Genomic DNA, 8,849 nt, shown 5'->3' on the forward strand with positions numbered 1-8,849 from the left:
GCCACCACCATAGTGCCTTTGAGTTCCTGAGGGACTTCTCCACTGCTCCTAAGACAAGGAAAGCCTGGACCTCCTGGATGAGGTGTTGCTCATAAAAGAGGTCCCTAAAGAGGGACGGGCAAGGAGGAAGGGAGGGTGGGGAAGAGCAGAATTGGATAGAATATCCCACCTCTACCAGGCCAAGCACCCATCGGTCCGACGTAACAAGGGACCATGCATGGTAGAAGCGGGATAGACAGTTCAAGAAAGGAGGGGAGGCAACCAGGTTATGAACTGGTATTCCGTCCTCGTGCGCACCTTCAAAAGGGGCGCTTAGGGCCCGAAGGGGGTTTGGATTGCCCTTGGCCCTGCCCAGATGGAGAACACAATGGCTTGCATCCATTGTATCTACTTCTCCTACGAGAGAAGTCCTGTCTGGGCCTAGGAGGAAAAGCCCGCTGCTGGGTGGCCTGCGGTTTGAAGGGCTTCCTTTGGGTCGCTGGAGCATGCATGCCAAGGGACTCTATTGTGTTCCAGGAGTCCTTTAGGCTACGCAGCCTGGAATTCGTTTGCTCGGCAAATAAGCCTGGCCATAAAAGGGAAGGTCCTGTAAGGTCTGCTGGATCTCAAGGGGAAGACCAGAGGACCGGAGCCAAGCATTGCACCTCATCGCAATCCCGGACGCCAGAGTATGCACCACAGAGTCTGCAGCATCGAGGGAGCCTTGGAGGGAAGTCCAGGCGACAGCTTTACCCTCTTCCGCGATGGCCCCCAACTCCGCTTGCGACTCAGAGGGGAGGAGATCCTTGAATTTTAGGATAGAGGACCATGAGTTGAAGTTGTATCTACTCAGGACCACGAGCTGGTTTGTGATTCTGACAGAGAGACCCGCTATGGAATAAATTTCCCTTCCAAACAAATCAAGCCGTTTAGCCTCCCTTGATTTGGGTGCAGGGGCCTGCTGACCTTGCCTCTCTTTTTCATTCACCACCTTCGCCATTAGAGAGCATGGGGGAGGATGGGTGGAGACAGACTCATATCCCTTAGTGGGAACTAAGTATTTACATTGGGCCCCCTTGGCCATAGGGGGGATGGAGGCAGGCATTTGCCAAATGGTTTTGGCATTGGATTGGATAGTTTTTATAATGGGTAAGGCTACCCTAGAGGGCCCCCCTCGTGCCAGGATGTCCACCATTGGGTCCTCCTCTTCTACCACTACTTATACCTGAAGATTCGTATTCAGGGCTACTCTTTGGAGGAGTTCCTGCAGGGCCCTGTAATCCATGGGAGACGGCCCAGATGTTGAGGTGCCTGCCACCGCTTCATCAGGGGACAATGAGGAGGAAGCCACTGGTAGGACCGATTCCATGGTGGCCCCTTCATCTGTAGGGACCAGGTCCTCACGGGCACCAGGTGTAGCCTCGGCAGGCGAACATGGTGCTGGGTCTGGGTTTTGCAGAGAGTCCTCGGGTGGGCGGCTGAAAGTTGCCTCTGGGAGCAAGATCCCGAAGGGATGGGAGGGGGTGGAATACCAGGAGAGGCACCCTGGGCCTGATGATGCACCCAAGGGGTCCAGAACTGCCATTGGGGCGCTCATTGGGGTGCCGAAGCATCCTGCCTTAGGCTCCGCTGCCCTGATCTGGGCACCTCAGATGCCCCCGATGCCCTGCCCGAGTGGAGGGAGAGTGACGGCCAAGGGGGAGGAGAGTGAGACTGCACTGGAGAAATGTCTTCCCCCAGTGGGTGGGATGTGTGCCGTTAAGTGTAATGGTGCTGCGATGTCAATCAGTGTCGTTATGCAGAGCAGTGCCACTGCGGGGAGCGATGGTGAGGTGTGAAGCGATGCTGTGAAGTAGAGCGGTGCCACGACGTAGAGTGGCGCCGAGGCGGGTAACGGTGCCACGATGTAGAGCAGTGCCGCAATCGAGGATGGTGCCAAAGCGGGGAGCGCCACCGCAATAAGGAGCAATGCCGCGATAAGGAACGGTGCCGGTCTGTCAAGTGACACCTGGAAGGTGAACGGTATGCAGGCTGAGGCCGGTGCTGAGACCAGTGCCACGAGGTCACAGAACGGGACCTGGACCTCTAGCGGGACCACGACTTATCCACCGACGACCACCTCTAACGGGAGTGGCTCCAAGGGTCGAGGCTATGGGACCAGTGCCGTGAATCAGACCGGTGCAGGGCATAGGCGCAGTGCCGGGACTCTGAGTGGCATTGGGACTCAGAGCGGTGTGAAAATCCAGGTCGGGGGGCAGATAGACCCAACATGGCAGGCTTGCCTCCTCTAGACAGTGCCATGCTCTGAGGGAGTGGAGGCTTATCCCTCATACTGGGAGACTTAGGTACCATCATCTCAATGAGTCCCCTAGCTGCTTCAGAGGTGTCCGGGGTGGAAGGCATCATAACTTCCCCCACATGCAGCCGCAATGAGTCCAGGAGAGTAGGGCTTCCTGGAGAGACAGGGGCCTGCGATAGGCCATAGGCCCATCTCCTGCACTGTCCTCTTCCAGGGGTGCAGTAACCGTAGCAACCCACTGGGAGGATTTCCCTTTGGCCTGTTTCTTGCGGACAGCCAGAAAATGAGAGCCGTGCTGGGGAAAACACTTCTGGGACTCAGGGGACTTGCAGCTCCTGGATTGGTCTGCCAAGTCCTTTCTCGGCACCACAGACAGTACCGCAGGAGGAGTGCTCCGCACCGATGCGCTCAGGGCCGGGTCCTGCTGCAGACAGAGGGCTGACTCCATGAGTCCCTCTCCTTCCTGGTGTAAGGCTTGAAAGCCTTCCAGATCTTGCACTTTTCCGATTGATGGGCTTCTCCCAGGCACCGGAGGCAGGAATCGTGAGGGTTGCCCATGGGCATAGGTTTAGCCCATGAACTACATGGTTTGAAGCCCTGAGACAAAATGCCCTGAGGCCCTGCAGGGCACGTGTTCAAGGGGGAGCCCCCTGACCCCACTAAGTAGCGAGACTACAATTAACAACTAAGAACTATTAACTAACAATGGGTAATTATATACAGAGATTAACAGAAGAGCTAGGGATTAATGGGACACTGGCAAGCAAGAGACCACTGTTCCAACAACTGTCACTGGCAGTAAGAAGGAACTGAAGAGGGATCAGGCAGGGTTGTGTATAGAGTGCCATACTGGTGCTACTCCAGGGGGCTCCACAGCCGGCCCCATGGGTAGCTGCTAGGGAAAAGTTTCCGACAGCGGTGCATGCACGCACGCACACACCTAACTGGAATTGATATGCGCAAGCACTCAAAGAGCCACCAAACTGATCAATGCAAGCCAAACTCTCATTACTTATTTAAGGAGATCTGGACTTCAAAGCAGACTGCAAAAGCCTCTGAAAGGTGATGGAGAAACATGATGGAACAGCCACCCAGCCATGTTTAAGACAATTGAGGAGCAGTAGGACAGAATATATGAAATTTTGACAGAAAAGGGATATACTCAGCTCATTGATAGCATTGACCACAGCACCTTGAGCATCTTAATAGGGTTCCTGCAACCCTTCATGGAAGCGTCAGATGTGCTAGAGCAGTCATACAGTCCACTCTCCACTTGGTATCCATTTGGTACGAAAGGCTGAGAAAGCATCTCCATTCTTCTACCACTGATGTAGTCTAAGTCAACTCAAATCCAAAGTCTTGCAATGTCTCACTGAAAAGTTTGAAATCAAGCCTATGCACAGAGTAGCGGTTTTCCTGCACCCATGAATGAAGGAGATGAAAGTTTTCACTGAAGAGGAGAGACAGGAAGTTTATAAAGAGGCCAAGAAGCCTGTCTCTTTGCAGGAGAAAAATATTCCTGTAAAGAATCTTACGCTTCTTTCATCAGCTACACAGACATCATCAAAGGAGGCAAAATGGTCACATACAGAGTTTGAGGATTCGGATAGCAAGTGTGGAATGATGGAGACGACAAAGAATGAAGATGTCTCCACCACTCTAGCAGTTGCACAACACAAGCACAACTTTCCCCTTCTCAATCGAGTTGCACGGTTGCACATTCCATCATTGCATTTAGTGCACTGTCCAAGACAAGCTTCTGAGTCTCTGATCACACAATGAGAATCATACTTCACTTAAACCAAAAACAGAGGATGGTTTAATGTTTTTACACAGTAACATGTCAAAGAAAATCAGCTATCCCTAGGAAGACATTTAAGACTAAGTCCTGCAATTCAAGGCTGGTAGATAGCCCTGCAGTGCTTAATTTGTATTGGACGAGGTGCCGGGGCTCAGCCCCACACAAATTAAGCACTGGCTGGGTGGCCGGAGAGCACCTTCATCCCTCTCCTGTGCCCCTCACTCCTGCACTCTGCCACTTTTGCCCCTAATCCTTGATCCCCTCCTGTACCACCCCCCCTTCCCCCATGCCCATGTGGGGAAACTGACCTGGAGTCACGGAGCACCTGTCATTGCTCTTTGCGCCCCCTCCCACCCCAGCACTCTAGAAAGGTGCAGAGGATGACCTGCCAAGTCAAGAGGTGCCAGGGCTCAGTTCCAGCACAAATTAAGCACTGTAGCCTTGTGACAGTATTCCCCTTGCATGCCTCCACAGGGAGAATGGACTCCCTGTCCCTTGCCCTATGGACTATTTAGACTACAGTATCATCACCTTCAGTTACCTCTTTATTAGCAACTCACACTGGGTGATGCAGATAATCCCCTCACTTAACCACAAAGTGCGGGGGGGGGGGGGGAGGCTTTGTGATCAATTAAAAAACCCAAGCAGCCTGCCAGAGGAACTAGTACTCAGGACATTTTTTTTCCCCTCAACATCCCCAGCAACACATTGCACCACATGCAGGAAACAGCTTTACTGATTGAGACCTCAGTGGGGCTTTAAATCAATGGAATATTGCAGACCACAGCAAGAAGTGCTGAGCAGGAAGCCTGGAGACTGACAGCTGCACGACAAGGAGGCAAAGGCTCCCTTCTCAGCCCCAGCTATTGGGAGAAGACTGCAAACCCTCAGTGAGAAGGGCAGGAATTTGGATGGAAACACACTGCTAATTTCCTGAACACATGAACCGCTCCAGGGAGAAAACCAACCTTAAGCCAAAGAGCTGGTGACTGGTACAAAAAAACCTGGCATTGCTGAGCTCTAAAGCTAAATAGGCTGCTGCCTTTATTTTACAGTTTAGTTTGTGCTTTTGAGAATTATTGACTTGAGACATTTATTACTTTTTATGTAAAAGGCTATTTGTTCCGATACCTGTTGTATAATCAGATTGATGTTTAAAATACTAAATAAGTGTGCTTATTTATTAAACCATATAGTTCTCTTATACAGAACATATGCACGCACACAGATGCTCCTCCTGAGAGAGACACAGAGAGAGAGAGAGGGAGTGTGTGGGTGCGATGCAGATGCAAATATAGAAAAAAGAGGGAGTGTGGATCACAGGTCAGATATAAGTTTATTCTCTTGGATGGGGGTCAGATGCAGATCCAAATTTTTGTATCCGTGCAGTCCATGAAGGGTTCTAGAAATATTGTGCTGGGATCCCAGAGGGAAGTGAAAGTCTCGGAAACTGGAAGGGGGAAGGAGAAGTTACTCTAACTCCTCTACAACCGAAGGAAACAGTGTGTTGCCATGTATGGGAGGGGCTAAGGCTGGCTCCTGCAATACAGAGAAAAGCAGCATGCCCATGGGGCTAAGGGTGGATAGCTGTGTTGTCAGTTACTAGTGTTTTGCAGTTGAACAAGGGGCACATCCCACTCTAGACAGCATAAGAGAGTGTGTCCTAAAGGAAGTCCCAGGAAAGGAAAAGGGGGGGGGGAAGGTTTTTGAAGAAGATGGGGGATTGTACAGGGAGGCTCCTATGGGAAAAAACAAAAGCCCTGGGCATCCCTATAAGCAGTTGGTTGTGCCTGCCCAGCACCATAGGGAATTAATGTTGCTAGCACATGACTGTCCTTTTACTGGGCACCTGGGGCACAGAGAACCCAGGAAGGTAAAAGAAAAATTTCTACTGGCCAGGAATACAGAATGTGAGGAACTATTGCAGGAGACCTGCAGGACTCCAGAAAATCCGCTACACCCCTTGCCTGTAATACAAGAGACATTTCTGAGGGTAGCAATGGACATTGTGGGCCCTATGCCACATCCTACTCAAAGAGGGAAGAAATCTAGTTTGGTGATGGTGAATTTTGCCACTAAATATCCTGAAGCATTAGCTCTGACTAATACTGAGGCACAGGGAGAACCAGTGACTGAGCACAGTATGTACAAAGGTTATGAAAAGAGTTAAGACATGAGGGATGTCGTTCAAGCTAACCTGAAAGTCAGTCCAAACGAAAGGTGTGGTCTGATAAACATACTTGTAAGCATTCTACTGAAATAGGAGACTTGGTGTTGGTATTAAGACCTGTGAAAAAATACACAATGCAAAATTCTTGGGAAGGACCTTTTGAGGTGATAGAGGTAAATGAAGATACGCATCATGTTAAAAAGCTTCATGGTAATGTTGTCCCACAGCTACTACATGTAAACAGACAACTACATGTATCACAGCAGGAAAGCCACGGTAAACACGATCTGCTGTGTAGAAGGGAAAACTGAGGTACAACACCTCATTGATTTGATGGCTGAAGGCCAAAAACTGACTTCTCTGAAAAGCATTAATACCTGCAGTGCATTAAACACCACTTGAAAGGGCAGAGGTGTTATTTGTACTGGAAGAACACACAGAAGTGTTTTCTAACAAGTCAGGGAAGACACACTTGCTGACTCATTATAGAAAGGATCACAGCCACCTCCCAGCAGACCCTACAGGGACATTGGCAAGGTGCAGGAACAAATTCAGACAGCTATACAAAACATGTAAGATCTGGGAGTAATTAAAGAATCTGACAGCTTGTGGGTGTCATCTGTGGCCTTGGTCTCTAAGACAGACAACGCTGTAATGTTGTGTGTTAATTACAAAAAAATTAATGCTGTCACAGTGTCAGATGTGTATCCCATGCCTAGAATTGATGATATGCTGGACATTTTAATCAGAGCTAAATATCTCAGTTCTTTTGATTTAACTACAGGTTATTGGCAAATTCCTTTAGATAAGGTACACAGAAAAAAATCTGCTTTCAGCACTGAGAGGGGACGGTATGAGTTCACAATATTATTATTTGGGTTAATTAATGCAGGAGCCGTGTTTCAGGAGCTGGTCAGCCAAGTGTTAAATGGTTTGCAGAGCTTTGCAAGGGCGTATGTCGACGACATCGCAGTGTTTAGCAATGCTTGGGCTAATCACAAAAAAAAACACTTAAAAATTGTGCTGTCAAAGCTCAAAGAGGCAGGCCTAACTATAAGAGTTCAAAACTGAAGCAGCCAGAGTTCCTTATCTGGGACATTGGGCAGGGGGAGGTCAAATATCCCCTGATCCCTTGAAAGTTGAAACCATTTTGTAAAGGGACCTGTATCCCAAATCAAAAAACAGGTCCAATTTTTCATAGATGTGGTAAACAGTTACAGAAGGTTTGTGTATGGGTTCAGTGACATTGCATCTGCAAGCACAGATCTATTTAAAACACACACACAGCCTAACAACGTTGTATGGACAAAAGGCACGTCAAGAGGATTTTGATAAATAAAATCTTCTCTGAAAAGCCTGTTCTAGCTAGTCCAGATTCTGACAAAATGTTGGAAATGTATACAGATGCATCAGACATTGGTCTAGGCATTGTACTGATGCCGAGAGGGGAAAACAACAAAAAAAACCCACTCCACTGCTTTCTTAAGAAAAATTTTGGTACCTACTGAACAAAATTATTTTGTCAGAGAAAGAATGTTATGAAATAGTTTGGGCAGTAAAGCAATTAAAGCCCTATCTTTTTAATAGAAAGTTCAAGGTTTGACGGATCATTCTCCATTAATCTGGTTAAACAAAACTAAAAGCTCAAATTCCAGGCTTCTACATTGGAGTTTCATACTCCAACAATTTGATATGGATATTGTACATATAAAGAGAAAAGAAAACATGGTGGCAGATGCCCTAGTCAGGAAAGAGAGTCCTGACCTGCAGCCTCCAGGGCAGTCAATGGCTAACCCTACTACAGCTTTGTAAGGGAGGAAATGTGACAGAATATACCCCCGTGTTCACACACTATTGCAAAAATGTCTGTACAAGGTATGCCTTGTGAGATATCATTTAAAGACTCAACTTGCTGATCAGTAATATCATGGCAAAATACACATAGCAACATTATATGTAGTTATGAACATACCCTGAAATCATGATTGAACTATGTCTCAGGATTGTGCCCTGGTATGTCTCAAGACATCATTACCTGGTTGCCAGGTATATAGAAATAATGTACTTGAAAGATATTACATGTCATTATGTTATCGAGAAACTGAAGTACACCTTTTCTTACACTGATATTCCATAGCAACTAGTGACAGACAATGGGCCACAATTCATTGCAGTAGAATTTTAGTCATTCCAAACTAATTATGATAGATTCTAATCATACTACTAGCAGACCAGATTACCCATAAGCGACTGGAGAGGCTGAGAGAGCTGTACAGACAGCCAAGAAAATCCTACAGCAGAAAGATCCATTTCTTGCTCTTCTGAGTTACACCATTACAACTACTGGATATAGTCCAGCATAACTCCTGATGGGAAGACGAGTCAGAACTACTGGTTCAGCTTTGGTAAAGAATCTATTTCCAAAGTGGCCAGACATGAAGAGAGTAGGTAAGTTACAAAAGACATCACTCAGAGAACTGCCAGGTCTAGAACCTAGTGACCACGTTCATGTCAAATTGGATTGAGAAAAAGGATGGACAACTCCAGCTGTTATAAAGAAAAAGAATCCAGCACCCAGATCACATGCGATCGAGACCAAC

Source organism: Dermochelys coriacea, chromosome 1, assembly GCF_009764565.3.
Source record: "Dermochelys coriacea isolate rDerCor1 chromosome 1, rDerCor1.pri.v4, whole genome shotgun sequence".
Lineage (NCBI taxonomy): Eukaryota > Metazoa > Chordata > Testudines > Dermochelyidae > Dermochelys > Dermochelys coriacea.